The sequence below is a fragment of the Alligator mississippiensis genome, chromosome 1 (assembly GCF_030867095.1).
Source record: "Alligator mississippiensis isolate rAllMis1 chromosome 1, rAllMis1, whole genome shotgun sequence".
NCBI classification, from domain to species: domain Eukaryota; kingdom Metazoa; phylum Chordata; order Crocodylia; family Alligatoridae; genus Alligator; species Alligator mississippiensis.
The window spans coordinates 424,074,607-424,101,134 of NC_081824.1; the positions used below are offsets into that span (position 1 = coordinate 424,074,607).

General features: G+C 44.8%; 1 protein-coding gene and 1 long non-coding RNA gene across 2 annotated transcripts in view; one reads left to right on the plus strand and one right to left on the minus strand.

Moving 5' to 3' along the window:
* Positions 1-26,528, minus strand: part of KL (klotho) — a gene marked incomplete at its 5' end in the record, with an annotated part of 85,227 nt that overhangs the window by 52,899 nt on the left and 5,800 nt on the right. The window lies entirely within an intron of this gene.
* LOC106738650 (uncharacterized) lies at positions 16,172-25,340 on the plus strand. Its single transcript, XR_001371751.3, has 3 exons — positions 16,172-16,268; positions 22,717-22,801; positions 23,084-25,340. It is a non-coding gene; the product is annotated as an uncharacterized LOC106738650 (long non-coding RNA).

Consider the following 26,528-nt stretch of genomic DNA (forward strand, 5'->3'; position numbering starts at 1 on the left):
AGTAGATGAGTGGACAACCACAGCATATTATGCACAGTTCTTTGGGTGTGCTAAATTAGCGTGTCAATGATTTTCATTGCCTTACAGGTCATGCTTGCTCTGCCTTTACAAGTTCCACTTCCAAAACTCATTTAACACCAAGACAACCTTCAAGAACACCCATCCTGGCTCTTTCATATGCAACTTTTGTACAGTCATCCAATTGCTGCCAACAAAACTTCTCCTGGATCTGTAGTTACTGACCTGCTCAATAACAGTTCTCAAGCTTCCTGGCCTTCCAGGTCCCAAGTCAATTCCTGTTTCTTTTTTGATATTCCTAGCCCAGGAATGCTGCCACCCTTCAGAGGAGCTGGTTGAAAACTTTGAAATGGAACTCCTTCTGGGTCCAAGATTTGGCCTAGATCTAGCAACAACACATTCAACTTTTTCAAGCCTGAGAATGAATCAGATTATCTCCCCTAACAAGTATGAGATTTGAACCTTCTGGCATGCCTATCTTTATACCCTACTTCCTTCCTAACTACCTTACCTTCATCAGTAGATGCCAGCATTCCCACAGACAAAGTCCATCTGCCCAAAGGGGGGGGAAAAAAATCCAAACTGTAGCCTTATAAAATATGCTTCAATTCCTCATAACCAGAATAGCCTCCCCCTTCCTGCCCTAAGCTAGTCGTTGGATTCCCACAGTCCCAGGGCTTGGCCCTTCCTCAGTGAAAAGACATTTTTTTAAAGATGTTTCCGAGTGTGCTATTTAACATCATATTCGTACGTGGGGTTATGTCACCTGAAGATGTACGCTGATTCCCACCCTGTCCCTGCTCACGGGAGTGCCATAATAGACAGTCTGTAGTCTTTCCACTAGTACCCACATTAGTTGTCAGGTGCTTCAGCTTATAGTTGTGGTTACCAAAGCCACAGTAATCTTCAACTCTCTCAGTAGCGTAAAGGTCTTTTTACCAAATACAAGCGGATAGGGATCTATTGCTGGGAAACTGCAGTCATAAAGTCTCTGAAGTTCTCATTATGAAGGGAAAAAAAAAGTATGTTCACAGCCAGCATCTTCACACATTTTTGGCTGGAAATATGCCCCTGTGTCAGAGCTTGCAACCTCATGTGCCACTGGAGTGAATGGAATGTCATTAGCTTCTCCAACTTTCTACTGTTACCAGGTAGTACCTTATGAATAGTCATCTGGGCCCCAAGAAAATATTCCTTTCTAGAAAAGCTGTCTGCCTTGAGCAAAGGAAATCCTGAATCCTGTTCCTTTTGGGATGCTGGTTCTCTATTCCTTCACTTCCTAGTGTTCATGCTATAGTTTCTACAATTGCTTCTTCACTGAGTGAGCCAGAACAGCTTCTCTTTTCCCCACTCTATTCTGATCCCAAGAAGAGTATTCTGAACTCTGAGATCAGGGCTCTAGAAAGGATGATGCAAGTTCACTGCTGCTTGTCCAAGTAAGCAACTTTTTTCCCCTCTTCTCAAGCAACAGCAGCCAAAAAGTTCCTCTTTTCTTACTGCAGAAAACTGGAAAGGAGGAACAGGAAGGCATGAAGACTGGTTTCATAAGGTGAAATAAATCAATAAATAATGACTACTTAACACACAGTGGTGCCAGCAGTCAACAGCACAGCTATGGGAATAAGAAACAGTACCAGCTGTGTGGTAGGGGAATTCTGTCCTGACAGACCTCAGCCTGCTACTTCAATATCAACAATTAATTAAGATACATCTGCCCGCAGGTTCAAGCAATCAAAGCAGTCAGTCACACTGCAGCAGGGCATACAAACTTAATGTGGTTAAACTGGCCCACTCTGAAGCAATGTCCATTCATCCAGGGGAAAAAACACACAAGAAACTATGTGACTGACACTAATAAAAATGGAATTTTACAGCATCAAGCTGAAATGGGAAACTTGGAATTGAACAGCAAAATAAGAAGAACAAAATACTTAATTTTACTTTATTCTGAATTTTCTCTGCTGAAAATGAAATGCACCTGTACAATTTTTCCATTTCAACAAACCAGCATATTCTAATAACAAAGCCTTTTGTAAGTACAGCTGATGAGAAAAATGTCTACAAACTTAAGGCCAAGCAAAGCATGAGGAATCTGAGCAAAGGATGACTGATGTGAGAGGGGGCATGCAGAGCCCAGCCACATACAGTATGCAGAGGTGACCAATAGAGAAAAAGTGAGGAGGAGAAACCCCCTACTTCCACTAAGAAAATTACCAGTATTATTAATGAACCCTGCAGCAATATTCCATATGCGCATAAGGCACAAGTAATCCTCTTCCTCATTATTATACCCTTACCATCCCTTAAGCAAAGAAAGAAGAGATCTGTTTACAGCAGAGGAAAGGAAACAGTGCAATAAACTAAATGCAACTGCTCCTCCAGTTTTTCCTGCCATTTGGTATCTTAAATAGCAGAGGGTGTCACCAGAATACAGGAAAAATTATTTTGTCTACATTAAGAAAAGCAAATCTATAGTATCATAGTACTTAGGGTCAGAAGGGACTTAAACAGATCATCAGGTTCAACCCCCTGCCCTGGGCAGGAACAGGTGCCAGGATCATATCACCCCAGGCAAATATCTGTCCAGCCTCCTCTTGAAGACCCCCAAGGTAGGAGAGAGCATCACACCTCCCTTGGGAGTCCATTCCAGACCCTGGCAGCCCAAACTGTAAAGTAATGTCTCCCAATGTCCAGCCTGAACCTTCTCTCTAATAATTTGTGGCCGTTATTCCTAGTAACCTCGGGTGGTGCCTGAGGGAACAGAGCCTCCCCCAATTCCCACTGGTTCCCCATGGTGAGTTTGTAAACCACCAGATCCCCTCTCAGTCTTCTCTTCTGGAAGCTGAATAGGCTCAGGCCCTTTAGTCTCTCTCGTAGGGCCTGCCCTGCTGCCCCTTAACCACGTGAGTGGCCCTCCTCTGGACCCTCTCAATGCTAGCCACATCCCTCTTGAGGTGTGGCACCCAGAACTGGACCGAGTACTCCAACCGTAGCCTGACCAATGCCGCATAGAGGGTAAGGATCACCTCCCTGGACCTGATGCATCTATAGATGTATGACAAGGTGCGGCTAGCCTTACTGACCACTTCCTCGCATTGGTGGCTCACGTTCATCCTGGAGCCAATGACTCCAAGATCCCTTTCTGCCACCGTGTTGACAAGAAGGGTGTTCCCCAGCCTATAGGTGTGCTGCTGGTTCCTTCTCCCTAGATGCAGCACCCTGCACTTCTCTGCGTTGAATTCCAACCTAGTCTCATCCGCCCACCTCTGTAACCTGTCTAGATCTAGCTGGATTCTGTCCCTCCCCTCCAGCGTGCCCACCTCGCCCCACAACTTGGTGTCATCAGCGAATTTGGACAGCGCGGTTTCCACACCCACATCCAGATCGCTGAAAAAGGTATTGAACAGTACAGGCCCCAGGACCAAGCCCTGGGAGACTCCACTGCCCACATCCCTCTGGGTAAAAAATGACCCATCCACCACCACTCTCTGGGTGTGACCATCTAGCCATTTTGCAACCCACCTGACTGTGTAGGCATCAATGCTGCAGTCACCAAGTTTTTTTAAGACAATGTGGTGGGAAACTGTGTCAAAGGCCTTCTTAAAGTCCAGGAAGATGATGTCCACCCCGACACCCTTGTCCAGGGACTTTGTGACCTGATCCTAAAAAGAAACCAGGTTAGTCAGGCAGGACCTGCCTTCAATGAACCCATGTTGGTTGCCCCTGAGCATTACCTCTCCTGCTGGGCCCTTGCAGATGTACTCCTTGATAATTTTCTCAAAGGTCTTCCCAAGGACTGAGGTAAGCCTGACTGGGGTATAATTGCTGGGGTCCTCCTTTCTTCCCTTCTTGTAAATGGGGACCACGTTGGCCCTTTTCCAATCTTTTGGTACCTGGCCAGTGACCAACGAGCCCTCATAGAGCCATGCTAGGGGCCCCACTATGACCCCGGCAATTCCCTCAGCACCCTCAGGTGAAGAGCATTTGGACCTACTGATTTAAACACATCCAGCACCTCCAAAAGTTCCCCAACTAGGTCGTCCCTGACCCTAGATATGGTGGTGCCTCCCCTGTGTCCGTCCGCAGTTCTAGTGGGGTAGATGTCCTGGTCCCTATTCAGGAATATGGAGGCAAAGAATTCGTAAAAGAGATCAGCTTTTTCATTTGCTGCAATCATCAGATTGACAAGCCTATCCTGTAGGGGTCCCACGTTACCCAGTGCCTTCTCCTTACATCCTATGTATTTGAAAAAGGACTTTTTATTATCCTTAATTCTGGTCGTTAGCCCTAGCTCCATCTCTGCCTTGGCCTTCCTAACAGCCTCCCTGCAGTTCCGAACAACGGAGGTATAATCCTCCTTGGTGATAGTCCCTTGCTTCCACTGCTTGTACGCCTCCTTTTCTGCCCTCAGGCATCCCTGGATGCCTTTGCCAAGCCATGGGGGCTTCTTAGTACTCCTGCCCCCGCTTGGTGAGCATTAGGACTGACTCCCTTTCAGCTCGGAGGATCGTCTCCTTGAGGAACAACTACCCGTCTTGGACTCCCATCTCAATGAAGCTCCAAGACCCCAATGTCTTTCCTACTAACCTTCTTAGCTTACAGAAGTCGGCCCTCCTGAAGTTGAGGACCTCTGCTTTACTGCTTGCTTTCACCACCCTGCACTGGGGCAGGCAGTGTAGAGGCAATATGGCGGGTAGTGAGATAGGCAGGCAGCTTGCTGGCTGCTGCCTTCCCCCTCCAACTTACCTTCCATTGTGCTTTCCACCCCATCCCACCCCAGCCTCAGACTGCCCCAATTTCACTTTCTCCTCCCTCCACGCTGCTTCTGCCACCTGCAGCCTCGGGTCTCACCCAAACACCCCCCCCCACACACACACACACGCACGCATGCAATATAGAAGAGTAAGACTTTATTTTGAGCTATTATGCAATTGCCTCTACACTACTCAACAAAATATAAAATCAGGACAAACAATATTTTTTGAAATAAAATTAAAATATGTTATAATAGATGTTTGATTTTTAGTATATGATTTGTTTTTTCCTATAATTTGTTAAAATGATATATCTTCTGGAAGAGAGTGAGTGTGAGAGTGAGTGAGTGAGTGAGTGGCCCTTGACAGCTCACCAAAACTCATTAAGTGGCCCTTCAGATAAAATAACTGTCCACCCCTGTTTTAACCCCTATCATGCCTTTCCCTGTCCTGGCCTGCAGGATAGCTCCACTGCCTTACTGGTCTCATCATCCTTTTATCCTCCTAGATCACCTAGGTATCTCCATTCTTCTCTTTTCCATAAATCCGTCACCTGCTCCTTACGTTGTTCTCTCGTGTCCCAACAGCAATACCACCAGTTTGCTCAAGCCTAAATGCAAGGTATCGTCTGCCAAGAGTTCTAGTTGTTGCAAGACTTGTAAAAATTTCTTGCCTTCTACAATGCTCTGTTAAAGCTCACTTCAGCTTTCCATACTCTTCCTTCACCATTCCTCTTGGCCCAGGCCCACACTCCACGCAGAACCACTGTTAACATGAGTTGGCTCTTAGCACCAGCCACTGTAGGAGTTTCTCTGCCTTCCCTTAGACCATTCTAATGAACTCACACTCCCACACATGCCACATGGTTTCTTTTCTGTGACAGGTTTGTCTGGTGCATTCAGCTGTTCTACACTGTTCCCAACTACAATGGAGCACCTGTATCAGGACAACAATCCAATGTACTAGCAGCCAACTGAAGTCTCAATGCTGCTTCTGTAAGCTTTTTTCAAACACCTCCTTCCAAATTGTCAGTGTCTCTTTCCCTATGAACCTCCCCACTGAGGATACACAGCCTCCTTTTCCTTGACCAAGGCCTTCATTTTTTATGGTTCACCAACCCTGTTGCAGCTATTATCTGCATCCCATACCAATTCAGAAAATGTACAATAGTTTCATAGATTGGCAGCATTATCCAGGCCCAGGGCTGTGAGAGTGACCTTTTACATTATATTACATTATATTTATGCAATATAGTCCCTGCATAGTACTGGACAAACCCAGCCCATTTGGTGCCCCCTTTTATCCCTTCTATGCAGCACAGATTGACTTATTTCGCATAAAGAAAAAAACATCTGGGAAGCCCCATCCTCCTTTCAATTTCTCCTTATATAATGTTGTTCTCCCAAGCCTTTCCCTATAAATTTTCCACAGAACACTATCAGTTTCCATTGAATCCTATACACTTTGGGCCATGACAGAGGAAACACCACACCTACATACACTGATTGGGAGCACCACCACTTTAATTACATTTACCTGCCCTGCCATCAACATTTTGCAGTCAAATCAGTCCTCAGTTTTTGTTTCACCTTCACTTTCACTTCCTCCCAGGCCACTTCACCTGTCAGTCAAGCATCCACCTCCACTCCCAATATCTTGATTTGGTTCCTTATGACCTATAACCCTAGTTTTCCCATTCCTTCCATCTTCCCCACCACCAGGCACTCACTTTTTTGTACATTTAGTTTTGCCCCCAACACCTTTTGTAATCATTTGTGTCTTACCATCGTTCTAGGGACATGCTCTCTTACTAAGATATTAACATTGTTCAGGTACAACATGCATTTCGCTTGCATGCCCTTTCCTCTACAGATTGGCACGGCCTTATCATGCGATCTGTCCTGATCCTCTACACCAATGGCTTGATGGCACAGATCAATAGGAGTGGCAATAGGGGGCACCTGTCTCATGCCTGATCTGACCATGACTTCCTCTGTTAGATGATCATTCATTTCTATCCTACACTGTGTTCCTTTGTATAAAGCAGAGGTTATCAATTAGGTATATGCATACCCCTGGGGATACTTGGGAAGGCCCTAGGGAGTATGCCCAGGTGGGCGGAGACAGAGTGCCGCCACCCACCACCCCGCACCAGAAGCAGAGCGTGGGGGGGTGGGGGGGCGTGGGGGCAGCGGTGCTCCTCTGTGGGCCGCACAGGCACCACCCAGCCAGCCGGGCACTGGGGGAGAGAAGCTCACTCATGGTGACCACCACCACCCTGTGCTGCTGCTCTGCATGCGGCTGCACACCAACACCCCCCACCCCACCCCTGGCTTCGTGTCTGGCTGCTGGGGGTACACTTATTAAAAAAGGTTTAAAACCCCTGGTATAAAGTCTTGATCCAACTTAGAAGCTTTGGTGAGACCCACATCTTGTTCATAGCTCCAAACAAGAACTCATGCTCCACTCAGTCATATTCTTTTTCTAAATTAACATTCAGGACTGCCACACTCAATCCTTATTCCTAACAGTACCAAATTGTGTCTCTTATTAGTAAAAGTGTCATAGTTACTACTCTGCTGGGGACAGCACAAGTCTGATCACTGTGGACTACCTTTCCCACCACTTTTAGAAATCTATCTGCTAACACCTTGGACATTATCTTATCATCTAGGTTCAGTAAACTGATTGGCCTCCAGTATTCCAACTTTTCCCACTCTCCTTTCTTGTACAATAGCATTATTATTCCTGTGTCCACACCTGCCCCCCAGCTGCTCCGCTCCAAACATTCTTGGAACACTGCTAACAGGTCCTGGCTTAGTATGTCCCAAAAAGTCTTGTAAAATTCTGCCAAGATCTGTCATTCCCTAAGGCCTTTCCTGTCTTGAAGGTTTGGGTTGCTTCCCATGTCCACACTTTCTCCAGCTGATGCCTCTTACCCCACCAAAAAGGAGGAGTCAAGGGTTCCCTCATGCGACACTGCTGGAGTATAAATTTTGCAAAACTCCTTCACCATGCTCAGCATTTTTTCTTTGTTAGCTGTACTCCCCTCATTCCCCCAAAAAACCTAAAATAATCCCTATGCAATTCTACCATTTCTATTAATGCTTGTGGCTTAAAACAACAAATCAAAATAATTTATCAATGACCATATTCAACAATTACTGTGCCTTCACATTTAAAAATTAAATAAACCAATTAAGTAAAGTTCGTTATCAGCTCTGTAAAACAGCAACTGACCCACTGGAGCAGCTGAAAAAGAACTGTTGCCAAAAAGAACTGATAATCACTATGGATTTTCATCTGATAGTACCATTGACTAGCTGCAAAAACAAATTATTCCTAGCAGTTCTCTTTAGAAGCAGGATCAAAACAAATTAATCTCTTTATCTGAACTGTAGAAATAAACATTCTATATTGGCTTGGCATATAATGGTTCTAGCAATGGTACAATTCCTTAACCTTTGATAAGAATATTAAACTGTAAACAGATTTTCAGATCGACTTTTGGACTCAAAAAATACCCAGGTATTTCCATAAAACAATCTTGCCCAGCTAATTTTAAACTGTCCCACTGCTCTTTTCAGTAGGCTAAACAGAAGTCATTGATCAATAGCTTACTACAGCCTTAAATTGGAGTCATAACAGCTTAATTTCTGGGACCTCTGGGAGTCTCAGTGTTAATTTATATATACTAAATCATGCATGGAATTTTACAATGGGATGCTGGTCCATAGAAAAAGTGCTGATTCATTAAAATCAAGGTGTTCCATAGCAACAAACCAACTTTTGCTGAATCTTCATTCTAAACCTGCTTGTTCATTCACCTCCCTGACAATCCATCTATGACTGCCTCAGAGAGCTGAGGTTCTCAGGGCTTGTAGGATCCAAAGCCAGCTGTTTCCCCATGCACCCCCCTGAGAAACCTGACTTTCAGGAGTTGGAAAGCCCAAATTCTCAGCTGATTTGGGAATTGGTGGAGCCATGACAGCCCCAGGTTTCATGGCAGTCAAGAAAAAGGGGGTGAGGAGGTGACTACATAACCAGGCTAAAAATGTCCTTGGAACCTAGAAACACTGGGATAGCTGGCTCAGCTGGGACATCTCTTTGCTTCTAGGCTCCCAGCCGATATCAACCTCCTCGGAGGAATTAAATTTTGAAATCATAGAAGGTTTCATGGATTCTTGTGCTAAGGAAACTTTTAAAATGTCCGTATGTTTCTCATACCAGAATAGAAAACAACATTTTTAATCCTTCATATAGTTCTAATATACAGAAATGAAGTGTCTGAGATGTTGCATGTCAGAGGCAATACTCTTTAATCTGGCCAATTCCAGGGACTCTGTCAATTAGCTATCAAGAAGCAGCTATTGGTCTCAGTTATACAAGTGCCTATCCAGAAAGCCTCCATTAACCATTACTGGAATTAGAACCCTGTTTAACAGGCAAATTAACCTCTTTTTATGGTTGTTTTATATTTTGTGTGAGGTTGTTGGAGCATGCCCAACAAGTCTTAGAACATGTTCAATTTTCTCACCAAATTAAATAAATGACTGTGTGACACTCTTGAATTTCATCCATTAAATACAATTCATCTTGCTTCAACCCTCACACTACAGCCCTCTCCCCAAATTCTGCAAAAACACAGGCGTAAAGGACTGAATCACACCTCCTGGGCCAAGCTTTGAATTTGCAATAGTAATCCTATTGCATCACATAATCTCTGTCTTAAACTAAAATACTGTTTTAACATTAAGTTGCTTGTCCCTATTAGAAGGATGTTCCAGAACTTCATTGTTCTAATACAGGGGTGGGCAAAATATGGCCCGTGGGCTGCATCCAGCCCGCCAGGCGATTCTGTCTGCAGGGCACCTAAAAAGTGTAAAAGATTAATATTTATCTGGTCCTCACTGCCTGTCAAAGATGACAGGAGACAGGGGCAGTAGGCCCCAAGGGAAGCCAGGAGGACTCGCCAGCAAGGCCAGCTTGGCCCCGCCTCACCTTACCCCCACCCCCTCTCAAACTAGAAGTCGCTGCCTGCTGCATGTGAGAGAGCATGTGGCCAGCTGCTCTAGCACCACAGGGCCCCCAGCTGCGTCGCCTGACCGTGAGGCCATGCCAGTACCCCGGGGCCAGGAGCAGGAGGGGGGTAGGTGTGTGTGTGTTCGTGCAATGAGAGAGTATGTTCATTCATAGGGCGAGTCCCACAAACACACCCCACCATACACATGCACCCACACCCACCTTGCATTGCCATACACGCAGATCCGCATAGGCACACCCCAGCCACCCTCCCAACCACACACCTCTCACAAACCCCATACTCACCCACACCCCACATGCTCCCTCACCCTACACCCACCATCCACCACCTATCCACCCTCCCCCACAAGTCTATACCCACCCCCATGCCCCCCACAGTATACAAGAGTAAGACTTCATTTTAAGCTGTTGTGCAATCACCTATGTACACTATACAAACACGTAATTCAGGACAAAAGTATTTTTTTTAAATCAAATTAATGAATGTTGTATATGTTAGTATTTTAAAATAAAATTTGGTATTTTTCCGGTTCTGAGATAGCAAAACTCCTTCCTGAAAGGAGTATTTCTGGGGGCAAGGGGAGGGACTTCTGGTGGCAAATGTCAGGGATTAGAGGGTGGGACTTCCAGTCCCAAGAAGGCAATCAGCAGGTGGGGCACCTGTCAAGGGGCAGAGTTACCCATGCAGCCCTCAGCAGCTTGTCAAAACTCGGTAAGCAGCCTGAAATAATTGCCCGGCTCTGTTCTAATGGTTAGAGTCTCCAACCTGTGCTTATTCGTTGCCAGCTTATACCCATTTGCTCTTGGGTCAACATTGTCCTTAAGTGTAAATCAGTGACTCTCAACCAAGGTACTATAGCATCCTGGGCTGCTCTGGAGATCCTTTATAAGGCAAACATGATTCATAAAATAATCCCAGAGATTTTAACCAAAAATCGATAGTGCTAGAAAGATTCTTACCTGTTGTGGTCTTTGAGTTATTCGCAACATAAAAACTGCTCTATTATTTTTCCATAGTCAAAACATGAGTGAAAACTAAGAGCTACTATTATCTGAGGGGTGCCTTGAGCCTAACAAGAAGTACCCTGAATCTAATGAGGGGATTTGACTCTAAAACAGTTGAGAACCACTGATGTAAATAAATAGATATATCATAAATATATATTATACACATATAAGTCAGTCTACCTTCTTGGTACGTGTAATCCCAATGCCCTCTGCAATTGCTCCAACTTGAATACATCTTTCTTGACTATGGATGGCCAAAACGATATACAGGATTCCAGATGAGGTCTTACGACTTCTTTGCACAAAAGCACTAGTACTTCCCTTTCTACTTAACAGATGAATCTTAGGATCATATTCTCATTTTTTCAAAGCTGTATCACATTGTTGGCTCAGTCGTCCTGTAACTGACCAGTTTATTAGTTCTTTCTTATTTCCAACTGACGATATCCCAATTTATAGCATATTGCCTTGCATATCATACACCTCCAGATAAGATTCACACCCTTTATTTTGGTGGCAGACAAAATATAAAGGGAAAAAAAGACCATTTCAGAATTAAGACTAAAGATGGCTTTTTCGGTGCTTATACACATGATGGGGCTTTAGTCCTCAGAGTTTTATTCTATGGCCCCGAAATTGAAATAGTGGGTTTTTAATTGAGAAGAGGGACCAAACACACTAAAGGTGCACCAATACATCGGTGCCATATTGGGATGCCGCGTGCAAGTGCACAGCTGCAGCATGCTCGCCACCAGGAACACAGCCTAGCAGCATGTAGAGCAGCACCCAGGAGATAAGTCTGTGCAGGGGAAGAGGGAAGAGACAGGGGGGTACAGATCAAGGACTCCATGATGAGAGAGGGAGTAGGGTGGGGCAGGGGTGAATGGGACCCAGGGGCCAGGGCGGGTCGTGGGGTGGAGCCACAGGAGGCTCATCCAGGGGCACAGTGTGGGTGGCTCTGTGCTGCTGCACACACCTGAGGGAAGCATAGGAGCATGTACCTCCTGTATTTGAGCGTGGGGCACAGTCAGGCTCCCCACTCCCCACTGGGGCTCTGCACCCTGCTGCCTTTGCCTCAGGAGCTGTGTAACTCCATGTTATGCCTCCTGCCTCTGGGCGGGCAGGGGGCATGGTGCAACCAGTTCACAGCTCCCAGGGCAGAGGCAGCAGGGCGCAGTGCCCCAGCCCATAGCCCACCAGTACCCCATGCACAAATCCATGGGGTAAATGCCCCCCATGCCTCCCCCAGGGGTGTGCGCAGCAGCAGCAGGGAGCACTCCCCCCGCACCCCCGCACCCCTGGACAAGGCTCTCATGGCTCTGTCATATGACCTGCCCCAGCACTGGGGTCCCATTCACCCTAGCCCCTGCCCCACTCCCTCCCTCACCATGAGGGCCTCAATCTGGGCTTACTTCTGGGCTATACCATCAGGCTGTGTTCCTGTAGGGTTACCATATTTCTGGTTTCAAAAAAAGAAGACTCCTATTGCGCTGGGGAGGGGGGAAGAGGTAATATGATTATGACAACAGCAGTAATATGCCCATATCCTGCCCCTGTCCCTCACTCCTGACCCACATTCTGCCAGGGAATATGGGGGTTCCCCCCTCCCCAGATTCCAGACCCCCCTGCAACCCCCCCCTTTCCTGGGCTCCAGAACACACAGTTTCCACAGCTGTACCCTGATGTTTCCCAAAACAAGATGTTACACTCCTATGACAATTTCTCTCTCTTCTAGGCTCTTCACTGTTCTTGGAGAGGCGGAAGAAGAACCAAGTTTCTCCCTCACTTTCCAATCACAAGTTCTTTGCCACTGCCTGAACAGATGTCCAGTAATATACCTTGTCTCTTTCTGTGCCACCTGCTGCCCTCTATTCTCCCGTGCACACAGGATTCCAGAGTATCTGTCTCTGATCTCTCTGAAGCTGCACCATCTGGATAACTCTCTGCCTTGCCATAACCTGTACTTGTAACCTACATCTTGCAGACTCCACAGAAAACACACAAAACTGCTTTTGTAACCATCCACAAAAGACTGTAACCCTTCCCAAGGACCCTAGTGTCAAAAGACCCTGTCCCTATTCATTAACACAGCCTTTCCAAAAGAGAGATTACTTTCTCTGCTTTCTAGCTTCTTATTGCAAATACAACAGGAGGTTCTTTCTTAATCCCAAGTGGACCACAGTATGTAACAATGTCCACTACTCTGCCTGACCTAGGCAGTCTCCTGATCAGCAGTAACAAACCACCTCTCCTGCACACAATTTACAACCCTAGTCACAATTACCATACAACTCTACCTTACTACAAGTCTTAGCTAACCCCTCTAGAAAGGGTCACTCTGTACCAATAAATTCCCTGATCAGTCAGGTTACTGCTCTTGTGTCCTGGTGGAGTGGCCAACTGTTGGACTGAATTTGGACCCAGCACCTATACCTTTGTTTCAGGTGGGCACAACCCTCAGACCGACCACAACACCTGCCAGTTGATAAAAGGTGAGCTTATTGATACAGAGTGATAACAAAAAGCAACAATACAAACAATCAAACAATTCTATATCTACCAATCCTATGGCTGTCATCAGAGTCAAGGTACATCTGGCTGGGATGCAATCTTTACTTATGAGGCTCTCTCTTAGGTGTCATCAGTCTGGAGGTGGGATTCCAAGGCCCATAGCCCCCCTCCAGTGGGGTACATGAAATGGGCTGCTGGTATGCCCTCTGTCCATGGTGGCCTTGGGGACCCTCCCCAGGGAATGGGGACAGGGACCCTCAAGTCTTTGCTTTTGTCTTTTGCATAACAGCCATCTACAAAGCTTCAACAGACAGCTGACACTAAGGATTTTTCAACTGCTTAACCTGTTTCTCTAGATGTTAATTAATAAATTCCTTTACTTCCTACAACCTTCTATTTCAGATACCACCTCTGTTTCCACGTGTTAAAGTCCACTTGCCTTAAGTCACACAATATATCTTAAAATCTGTGGTCACCAACTGCACAACACCTAAATTTCCCCTTCTAACCCTCAGGGACAGCTACAGCCAAGGATTAGTGGTAGGAGTGGAGAACCTAAACTCCCTCCCTAGTTTCTTGGCAAATCTACAGCCGAGAGACATCCATAAACTTGTTTATAACTTGTTCCTTCTTTCTTCTAACAAAAACATCTCCTAACAAAACATCTCTGAAACTCCTATTCGGCGAGAATCTAACTTCTCCTGTAGGCTCTGGGAATTCTACAACCCTAAGGGTGCACACCAGAGGAACAATAAACACAGAGCTTCCTCTATATCCCCCTTCTGCATTCTCCACCACTTAAATCTTATGCAAATTGCCAATTGCTCAAATCACGAACGAGGATTAGACATGATGCTGAGTTTACTGATGAAGCACTTAACACACACACATTCATACCCCAATTTCTGTTCTGCGCTGGTATACATTACCAGCCTTATCAGTACTTGGGTCAACTTAGTGGCCAGCCAAGTTGATCACAAGTAGGAGCCAGGCTCCTGCTGGTCCATCTTGTCAGATGAACCGATGCTCCAGGATGAGATGCAGAACAAGACCCAAAATCAATACATCTCACCCCATCTTTTAGAGCCTTGGCCCTTTTATAGCCCTCCTCCACCCAGTCCTCTGGGCTTTTGCTGTGTTATCACGGTGTTCTTTCTTGAAGGCTGATTGTCACAGTTCTCTCACTGTTCTGGGGCAGATTATTCTTTTTTGTTCTTTTAGCTGTCTGCATTCTTCAGCCAGTCGCCAGCTGATGTTTTCCTTTTCCACAGACACTCTCACCTATTCTCTCACACATACAGCATACAAAGGTCAAACACTTATGTCAAGTTACAGAGCAATACAAAATGGAGTTTCTTAAGGTAATGCAAAACTCAAGAAAATCTGTAAGATTAAAAGCAATAGGCAAAAAGTCTATGTGTATAACACCACACGCACACCCACAACTCCCCACAGCTTCACAGATTACGCCCCCCACACACACACACACACACACCCCACACAAACCCTCAACCATACTGTAACTGGGGCTCAGGCAGGAGCCCCGTTACTGAGATAGCCTCAGGAGTGCATAACTAGGGAAAACACCTTGCACAGGTGAAGGGAATGACACACCAGGGGAGGGTCAGGGTAATCAGCCTGCCGCAGCTTCTATAAACATGGAAGCAAATGAACACACTTTGCCTTCAGGCATGGGAGGACAGAGGACCAGCTACAAGAGAAGGAAGAGAGGGAGAGGGAGACCCTGATCTGCAACCCCAGAGGATTCCGGGATCGCAATCCGCCCCAACAGGATGGCGACAAACTAAGCTGGGTCTACCATTCAATACAGAGGGAGCACTAGAGGCAGCTCCCAGTCCAGGACCAGAGGAGGCACAGAGAACATGCCCTGCTAATGAATCAATTAGCAGAGAAGGCTCAGTTCATACAGAGTAGCCTAAAATATCCGGGATATTCAGGATTCCTTATCAGCTACGTCAATGTTCCCTTGCTAATGAGGTAATTAGCGAGGCAAATGCAACCCTGTAACCTCCTGCTAAGGGATAAAACTTGCACTATGTGAGCTCATCACCTGGGTGGTATGTGGTGTTTTCTCACTCCAAAACTAACACTGAACTTATCTTCTTTTTGATCTAAGTCATGGCAGAAGAATTTAGAGGCAGACCAAGCTAGACCCATCTCCCCCTCTCACACTTACAAAGTATCTGCATAATTTTAAGTTTCTGCATATAATTTTGAGTTTTTAACCATGTGATTAAAAACATGATTAATTGTGACTAATTTTTTTAATCACACAACTAATTGCAATTAAATCTTTTAATCATTTGACAGCCCTAAGGCCCATTACCCAATCTTTGAGTCTTCTCCTCTGGGGCAGACAGCAACTTACACTTGTACGGATTAAGTGGTCCTGCTAACTTTACCCCTCAATTAACTAAACCAGCCCCACCCAGAGCAAGCCCTGTTGTTCAGTTTAACAAGGAGCCTCAGGCTCCTTTTACTTTAAAGAGAGAAATGGCAGAGATAGTAACATAGAGAGCTGGCAGAAATGGCACAGAGATAAGAACCTAGACAGCTGAGCAGGGCTAGCCACAAGAAGGAAGGCAGCAAATAAACACTGCTGTCTAGGTAGGGTGATGCCCTTTAGAGGCCTGCAGGGAGCTGGCTGCAAGGGAAATAGGCCAGTAGGGCAGAACCTAGTTTGTGCAGCAGGGTAACTTCTCCAGCAGCAGCCATAAGCTGCCACAGCAACCAGCCTTCAGGCCCTAATGAGAAATCCAAGCTCAGCTGGAGCACCACCTGATAGGAAGGGGCAGGACATAGGCAGCATATAAATCAGATCATGCTGGTTGGCTCAGCATATTGCAGAGTAAAAAAACTCCTGGCTGTAGGGAGAAGCTTTGCTGATTTCTGGAATTCTCCCTAAGGATGCAAGTAAGGCAGAATATAACCCAGGGTAGGGGAAGTTATGGTTGCTCTGGTAGTAAGCCTCTGATAGTGTTTGGGACCAGGTGCAGATTTAGTCTGTATTACAGCCAGGGTGCTTATTTCTTTGTTACAGTTCATACCAGTAGTTTGTGTTTGGGACTATTAAGGGTGAGAAGTGCTCCCAGCAGTGCCTAGAACAGGGCAGAGATGGGGCTAGAGAGCCCAGTGCCAAAAGAAGGGGCTGAGACATGGTTAGGGGGCCCACAGGGAGCCAAAGACTGGGGTGGGGCCCAGACAGCCAAAACAGACTCACTTCCCAGAGCAGGGCAGAGATATAGCCAGGGATCCCAGATGGAGCCAAAGCAGGATCAGTGCAGAGCAGGGATGGAATCAGGATCAGGGGGCCCAGTCTGAACCAAAATAAGCTCAGTGCCCAAAGCAGGACAGAGACAGGACCAGGGGCCCAGGGCTTAAGTAATTGAGATATGAGCAGGTGCCCAGAAGCCAGGTCCAGCATAGTGAGCCTGGGCTAGAAGGCACAGCTAAAGAAAAGGGGCAAAACTTGAGAAGATCAGGGCCCAACAAAGGAGGAATTATACCATAGCATCTGCAAGGCATGCACATGACTGTAGGGTAGGTTGGAAACCATGAATAGCCCTTTAGGCTACAAGTATCCTGGGGACATGGAAGGGTCAGGAAGGCTCACTTAGCCTGAGAGGGGCAGAACTGAGACCAGTGGGATCCAGGAGGGACCTGCTGATGGCCAGAAGAATTGAGGCTTGCTCTAGGACCCTTAGGCAGCCTCTCTTTCAATCAATCAAATACATCAAGGTGTAGCAGGTAAGTGAGAAGGGAAGGAAACCCTAGAGCTGGAGCTAGGTTAGGTTAAGTGGCCACCAGGGGGTATCACAGCTGTCCTTGAAACCTGAACTTTGTTAAGGTCAGTTACTTCCAGAGGATGGAAGAAAAGGTGAAAATAGGGGGAAGGGGATGCATGCGTACGCATGCACACACCACTCGAGCATGAATCAGCCACCCTAATCCATTAATATAGAGAAGCCTCATTCAAGTCAGTCCCATACCTGAGCTGCTTATCCCAGAGCTACTGCTTGGCTTACTGCCCTTTCTTCCTACAGGGGTTGCCTCTTAATAAGGTGACTTAATAGTGACTATTCTATTAATACAATCCAGTATGCTGCTGTCTGTCTTTTTACAACAAAAGCATACCATTGGCCCATATTCAGCTTGCATTCACCTGTAGCTCCCATGTCCTTTTCTGCAGTCTTGCAACCTAAGCAGCCTGCATGCATGCATGAAACTGTTCTGTCCGAAGTGCAGTGCTCTTCACTTGTCTGTCTTGAATATTATTAAATTAATTTCAAACATTTTCTCCAGTCCCTTAAGGTCATTCTGAATCCTAATCCTACCCTCCGCGGAGTCTGCAACACCACCCACCTTGGTGTCCTCTGCAAACCTGCTTAGCATGCAGTCCATCCCATCCTCCAAATTGTTAATGAAGACACTAAACAGTGCTAGATCAAGGGCAGTCCCCTGGGGAACTCCACTTGATGCCTCCTCTTATTGATGGCTGCTCTTCGAACACAATTATGTATCCACCTAATAGTAGTTTATCAAAGATGTATATTGAGTTATCTTTGCACAATCTATCCTTGGTAAATTCATTTAACAGTTTATCACACTTTTATGTGTATGTCTAACATACATTTTAAAGGAAAACAGCCTTGCATACAGTTGATATCAGACTAACAGGAACTTAGTTGCTCAGATCACTGCCTCCCCTTTTTAAATATCTTTTTGTCAGTCTTCAGTCAGATGGTACCTTGACAGATTAATAAGTGTACTTGCTACTGAATCTACCATTTCACATGGCACTGTTCTCAGAATTCTGGAATAAAGATTGTCCTCTACTCTCCTTAGCATAAGCACACTAATAGCCAAGTCCAATAAACAACTTGAGCAACTTGAGTCCTTAAAAGTTTGGGACTATGGCTTTTTGGCTGTAGGGGAGAGAACTAGGAGCAAGGGCTGCAAACTACAGCTGAGAGTTTTCTGATCTCAAACGAACTTTGACCATACAGGTAGTGAAGTATTGGAACAAGCTAGCTAAAGAGGTGGTGGAATCTTTCCTGCTTTCCTATGATCCAAAATTAAGCATTGCAGTGTGTACATTTTAGGCACCAAGGTACCAAAGTGGTATCCAAAATCTAGTATTAAGTGCCTTAGCTCCCTGTGAAGATCATGTGAAGAGGTGCACACCTCAAAAGGGCAATTGCATAATCCATGGGAGTCTTCACATGTGCTTCAGGGCTGGGGGTGGAACAGGAGGCACTTTAATTAGAGTGACTCCAAGAGCTGCTCTAATTAAAGTGCCCCCAGTGTCTCATGTTCCTGCACTTCAAAATAGCAGCAGGGTCACTTTAACTAAAGCTCATTTGACAAGCTTTAGTTAAAGCACTCTGGCCACCATTTCGAAGCATGGGGATGATGATACAGAGACATGGAGGTTGCTGGAGCACACTAATTAGCATGCTCCAGCAATCTCACTTAATTGAGTCTCCTCTGATGCCCTGTAGTTACAGCACATCAGAGCAGCATCCCTGCATGTCTACAGGCATCCTGTACGTTCAGCAAGAAATTGCCTAGAGCTAGCCAATAGAAAAGGATAAGGATAAGGTGCATCTGAACTCCTGCCCTTCTCTGGAGCTTAACTGCCTGAATGAGAGCTTCAAGAAGAACACCTCCATTCACTCAGGATCCAGAGCCCAGAACCACACTTGAAGGTAGGTGCCAAAAAGAATTGTTCTTAAATCCAAGTTTGAAAACCCAACTCGAGGAGACAGGCTACTGTCACCTGGCTCTTTCTCCTAGCTGGTTCCCCCAGCTACTGGGCTACAGAGTCTTGTGCCATCTGATGACGTTCAAAGTTCAGAAATGTAAAGTGCTCCATCTCAGGACAAGCAACCTGCAACACACCTACAGGCTTGATGGCACCGAACTGACCAACACCATGAATTAAGGGGATCTAGGGGTAATAATAGACCACAGTATGAATATAAGCCGACAGTGCAATGGTGCAGCCAGTAGGACAAATAATACTCTGGCATGCATCAATCGATCCATCTCCAGCAAAACCAAGGAGGTGATTTTTCCGCTCTATTCAGCGCAGGTGAAACCGCAGCTGGAATACTGCGACCAGTTCTAGGCATCACACTTTAACAAGGACATGGACAAGCTTGAGAGAGTTCAAAGAGCCACCCGTATGATCAGTCTTACATGGCAAGCCACATGAGGAAAGGCTGAGGGACCTGGGACTCTTCAGCCTGAGGAAAAGAAGGCTCAGAGGGGACCTGGTAGCAGCTTACCGCTACACTAAGAGTACATCAAGGGCTCAGTGAGCAACTGTTCACCACAGCACCCAAGGGAAAAACCAGAAGTAATGGCCACAAACTCCTGGAAGATCAATTTGAGCTCAACATTAGGAAAAACTTCTTCACAGTTAGGGTGTACAGTTGGGCTGTGTGAAGCTTCGATTGCTGATTCGATTCAGTGGAGATTTGACCTGATTCAGTGGCTGAATCTCCAAATCCAAAATTGCATCAGGAGACCCTTCAACCTCTCCAGATCGAATTGGAACCCTCTGAATTGATTCAGAGCAGAAAGATGCAATGATTTGGACATAGACACAGCTTTAAATGTTTTTTCTACATACCTCAAGGTACCAGGTGGCTCACGAATGCTAAAATGGTGAGACAGATGGAGCATCCCACAGAAGCACAGGGTGGGGGGTCCCTAGCGTGCTTGGCAGCAGATCCGGAAGTGGACCAGAAACACTTCCAGGCCACTTCCAGGTTTGCCAGGAAGCATGTTGGGGGGCCCTCCACAACCCTCCTGACTTGGTGACTGGTGCCTTCTGGGTCTGGGGGGGCACCCGGGGACCCCCACAGCTGATTGCTGAGCCGGAGGTGGCCCACCTGTGTCGGCAGCAGACCCAGAAGCAAACCAGAAGTACTTCTGGTCCACTTCCAGGTTCGCTGCCGAGTACGCAGGGGGGGCCCCCGCACTCCTGTGGGATGCTCAACCTGCCCCATCATCACAGCATTCATGAGCCACACCTGGTACCTCGAGGTATGTAGAAAAAAACATTTAAAGCTGTGTCTATGGCCAAATCGCTGATTCTCCAAATCGGCATCAACTCTTCAGTTAGATTCAGCCGAATCAAATCAGGGACAGTGATCCGAATCAACAAGTTGAATCACTGTCCCCGATTCAGGACGAATCAGAATCAAATACTGCCCATTTTGCACACCCTTAGTGTCCAGACTGTGGAATAAGCTCCCTCCAGAGGTGTTGTAATCGCCTACCCTGGAAATCTTCAAAAGGAGACTAGACAGTCACCTTGCTGAGGTCACCTGGCCCCCAGTTACCTTTTCTGCTTGCTGCAGGGGGCTGGACCCAATGATCTTCCGAGATCCCTTCCGGCCTTACAATGTATCAATCTTGCTTGCTCTGTTCCAAGTCTTTGATCCTGTTTTTGCTGCACAATAGGCCCGTTCAACAGGCAGGATGGGAGTGCCCCAGATTAACCTATAGACTGGTGGGACATCTGCGTTTGAATCCCCTCATGCTGAGGAAGACACAGAGCCAAGGATTTCTATGGCAACCAGATTCTTTGGACTCCTCCTGCCTTCCTCCAGCTTCTACTTTCTGCCGCCACTCCTGAGGGTAGGGCAGTGTAGTAGGAGTGGGGCAGAGTGGGAGGGTGCCTGATCTGCATGCAGTGCAGAAGGGCACCACACTAGATGTATTGCATACAACAATGGCAGGACCAAGGCTGCCTGCCCTTTTCTATGACTAGCTCTTCTTTAAAGTCCCCTCTACCTTAGCAAAATCAAGACTAAAACAACATCTCATTTGGTTTACTAAGTACTTGGTGAAGAAGTTGTTCAACTAATATATCCAGGAATATCTGGTCCTACCTATTAGTAATACTATTTGCTCCCCAATTTATATCTGGGAAGGTAAGGCTCCCATAACGACAATTCCCAGTAACATCTGTCTACTAACATTACAGATATCTTTACCGTCTCCAAATCTAAACCCAGGGGTGTATGGCAGACTCACAGCGCTATCCCAATAGAACCCCTAAAGTTACTTTCCTGAAAGTGAATTTGACCCAATCTTATTGTTTTATCCAAGCAACTTCTTCATGCTTCTTTACCCATTATCACATTATTAACATCAAATCCTTCCTCGCTGCCTCTACATCTATTTTCCCCTTTCCTGAACAATGTCTCTCTCAATTCCTCTGTTCCTGTATGTATATTAATCTATCAAGTTACCATTTTCTTACTATTTGGTTTTATATTCTCCATCTGTAATTCAAGTTGCTTCATTTTGCTGCACACTGGAGTATTGATTTATTAGGCAAGTTTGCTGAACTTAATTTCCTAGCATGACTTGCTTAACTGCATAACACAATACCATCCCAATTTGTTGCCTGTTGCTTTCGTTATAACAAATGCTGATTATATGCATAATAGTAGACTGCATTAATTCCTTAAAGGCAACCCACTTTTCAGTCTCATAGTCTATTTTGTACCCACAGTACAATTATATTAACTGCATACAAATGATGGAGGGGAAATAGCTGTCAAAGGGTGACCATCTGTCCTGGTTTAGCTGGGACAGTCCCAAATTTCAGAGGTCAGACAGTTGAGAATTATAATGGGGATCCTGGAAACATAGGATGTGGGGCATAGTCTGGCCAGGAGTTTGAACAGCACGAAATGCCTTGCAAACAGGTAGGCGGGCAGGCACTTCTGCCTACCCAGCATGCCACCCTGCCCCTGCTGACTTGAGATCACGGGGGAGAACGTGGGGGGTGCAGTATCTTGGGTGTCCCAGATGAATGTCGCAGATTTCCCTACAGTCAGCCTAGCTATTAGAAGCCTTTACCTTGATAGATAGAACTAGTACGTGGTCTGCATGTTATTAGAAGCCATGCAACTAAGGAGAGAGCAAAATCTGCATAGATTTGGTAGAGGGAAAGCTCCTTTACTCATTAAAAAGGTTTACAGATATAATGAAATAAACTCTACCAGTTCAACCAGTGTAAGTTCAAAATAACTCCAATGAGCTTGAGACAATGGAGTTTTTTTATGGTATCTCTTGCTGGATAAAAGTTGGACCAATAAAAAAAAAAAAAAAACCCACCAAAATACCATCTCATACACTTCCTGCACCATCACACCTCACTCCAAGAAATTTGTCAGAGAGTCTTTGAACCCCAACTCTGACTTCATTCTACCAGGGCTAGAAAGATTAGAATTCAGTTTTACTCACAAATCTTTAGTAAGTGATAAGAAACATAGCTGGATAGATCTCAGCTGAGACTTACTAATTAAATGTTGCTCTTCTCCTAAATACCTTACAGGAGAAAATCACTGTCTTCAGTCAAGAAGTGAAGAAAAGAACTATAAAATTTCTCCTCAAAACTGACATGGAACTTTATTTCCAAGGTGCTGGTAGATTTTTCATATACTGTTGGGGTTTATACCAATGCTTTAACTTGAATACTTAAAGCAGTTGTAAAAACAAAGAGAAATAGAATGTTCTGCTTTATGAGGTACTTGAGAAACACCCAGGAATAGGAGGGTTTCACATAGATTCAATGAGCGTCAGAACAGGTCCTCAAGAAATACCATCATAAAGCATTAAAGTTTCTTTCCTACTTGATGAAATATATTGGGATGAAAAAAACAAAAATGTCTCTTCTAATGTGTTTTGTTTTTTTTAAACAGGTGGACACAGAAAAAGCATATCTATAAGAAGAGAATTTCTTCCTTCATTTTCATCCTCCAGCGCTTACTACGGTTTTAGGAAATATTCTTTTTCTGCCTAGATAAATATTTTTGTCTGTATTAAAATATAGTTTATCAGTAACTCTTTATCTGCTTGGTACTGAAGACTCTCTCTTCCAAGATGTACAACTGTTACACTATTACTTGTGACTTTAAAATGTGGCATTGCTTACACAGGAAAACATTAATAGACCTTTTTTTCAGATTTTAGTTTGAAAAGAACTTTGTTTAATCTCTTCAAAACATGATCATGGCATCTGCACCTGAGGGGCTCACATAGGGAACAATGTTGACATTCTTATTCTTCTTTAGAAGTACCACACTCCATAAATAGTCCCATCTACTTCCACAACTGCTAAATAAGATATTCTTCAATGGGTGATATGGCATAGTCAGGCTTTTACTTTTTTAAGACTGCAAAGTGAAGTTTACTCTATCAGCATACATGCAATGATATGCACTGGGTGCAAGAGGGGGCTATAAACCTCAATTTATGCTCAATTTTAATGATAATAACAACAGTCAAAGAATTCCAAGTATCTGGTTTATCACATTTTACAACTGAACTCATTTTTTGTTCCTCTTCCCCCCCCCCACCTTCACTCATACCTAAAGTTTCAAAAAGTCTCTAAACTCAGAATTGTTACTATCTTTGTGACTGTGGCAAAACCATCCTTTTCAAATATACATTTTAAGTAATGGTGGTGTTTAACTTGAATTCAGACTACTGGTTTTACTATACTTGTTCGTCATCTCTGACGCTTGAAAGCTGCACAACTCAAAGATAGGTAATTAATCTAATCACCACTGAAATAAATCATTTTCAAACATATACTGTCCAAGCAGAAGAGATGAAAAGATATTTATAATTAGCAACAGAGACAATTACTACTTTGTTCCCACTGTGAATAGTTACAAGGAAGAGAAAAACTGAATGGTGTGTCCAACTACTATTGTTTAGAGTTGCTCCTTCCTTGTTAAAAATGTTAAACGTACTTCTACAATAACAATGAGTAATATTCTTCTCTTGTTGGGCCATCGAATTTTGCACTCAGCTACCACATAATAAATTCATAATAGCTCCATTTACTTTGAAGTTCCTCTGCATATATGTTGAGCAGAATCTGGCACATTGTGCAAACTTCTCATTTAGCATTAAAAGAAGCAGGAAATAGCCTGAGAAGGGTATGTCCCTAGATTTGTTATTTTACATGCTTTGTAGGGTTTGGTGTTGAAAGTCAAAATCTAGGAAGAATACTTACCTCATGTTTCAAATAGGGGAAGGAAGAATCAGCATCCTGTTGCTGTGTGCCTGGTTCCTAGGCAACAGCTCCTCACTAGAAACAAAGTGTTCTTCTGTTTCTGTGACCCCACTTTCTATTATGCAAACTAAAATGAGTTCAGCACAAGCAATTCACTTTCAATAAGAGAGAAAAAAAAAGTGGGAGAAACAAAATATTGCTTTGATTCTTTAATCAAAGAAGAGTAAGAGTTAATACTAATACTCTGCCACCTAGTGATGTGACATTGACTCTTCTTTCCTACCCCAAAAACCAAAATGCACCATATAGGGTCAGCTTCCTAGCATTGTTTTCTGGGTGTTGACTTGATGGGACAGTGGGGGCAGGGGCAGTGAGGAGAGTCAAACTATGGATTTGACCCGATCTACTTCACCTCTTCATCAAATATATACAGCATGTATTTACACCTATTTCTAACTGAGTTTAGAGAGGTTAATCAAGTTAAAACAGCAGTGTCAGTTTAGGAATCTTAGAGAAGAGGGCCAAGTCTTCTGCTCCTGGAAATCAACATTGTTCTATTAACCAAGATCTAACCTGAAAATGTGGGGTCCCCTGAACAACATTAGAGAAGGGAAATAATCTAAATTATACTGCTGCTATACATCCTCTTTTACAAATTTACTAGTTAGATAAACTATGCCTTATTGTATCAAGTCAGAATTACAAACCTATTTGAGTGTGCATGCTATAACTGGACATGCAGTTTTACTAGCGTACACTTTAATGTTTTCAACCGGTAGAAGCCAAACATGAAGGTAATTTCAATAGCAGGTGAAGTTGCTTTAACACTTCCCATACTGCATTTTGCAGGACTATACCCTAAAAATACTTTGCACCTAAAGGAAATCACAAGAATTAGTAACCTGGCCTGGGTTATGGACATTTAAACATGCAGTGAATGTCTGGTATGAGTAGGAACATATCAGTAGTTCTGAACTGGGGTGTTGCAACACCTTAATGTGAAGTTAATTCAGATCAAATCTGGACTTGGCTAAGAATGTGAAACCTCACTGATCTGTTTTCACCAACTCGGAATTTGACAAACCTTTTCATTCTTACCTAATTACTTATTCTGGGAAATAGAAAGTCCAAAAATTCACATTAAAATCTATGGGGTTTAGAGAATTTGTGTGAAATGAATTAATATTTAAGGTAATTAACATTCCTTAAAACACATCATTAAAAAGTAGCTTTCACTAACTATTCTTTTTGTGGTTTTCATGGGTATTTTTTTTTTCCATATGAAGGTTTTGGTTTGCTTCAATAAAGGTAAAAAACCCAGGAAGTTTGATACTGTTTATATATTGTAAATGGTACAAATGTGAGAGAATATGTTAGTTAGAGCAGCAGCCTAGCTGGGCAGCCTGTGCCCGGGGCAGCTGTAACACACAGAGCAGCACTAGCTGCAGTGGTGGCAGAGCATGACACCACCATTGATGACTATTTTTGCACGGCTCCCCCACCCAGTTACAATATTTTGTTAGTCTGTTAATAGCCAAACATATACTCAAAACAAAACTCATGGCTTTTTTTTTTTTTATTATTAAAGTATAACATATCCAGGAACAGGGCATGTGGGCAGGAGGGAGGTAGTGCTTGGAAGATTGTTGCCAAATGAGAAATGGACCAGGCAAGGAACCCAGAGAAGAAGAACATTGGGGCGGGGGAGGAACAGAACTGGGCCCCAAGAAAAAGACTAAGGGTGCCTTCAAACATTAGAGCCCCACTCTAACTCATGGTGCTTTAGATAAAGCACCATGAAGGAGAGCCCCACTCCCCACTCGTCCTCCTCCAAGACCCAACAGACATGTTAGGTCAAGGGGGTGGGCTGATGCCTGCCTACACTGGCCAGCAGACAAGGGCACTGCAGCAACCTCAGAGGAGGCTGCCAAACTGCACCCCTCACTGGCCTTGCTGCCTCCCACCTCCAGGGCTGTCAGTGGGAGAGGCAGGGGGAAGGGGAGGGAGCTCCCAACTGATTTGAATGGCCAGAGCCGAGGGAGAGGGGGGTGGAATGGAGCCCCCCCTGCCTTGCAGGCCCCCCCAGGTACCATAGCTGAGGTAACAGGAGCCAGGCTGAGCCC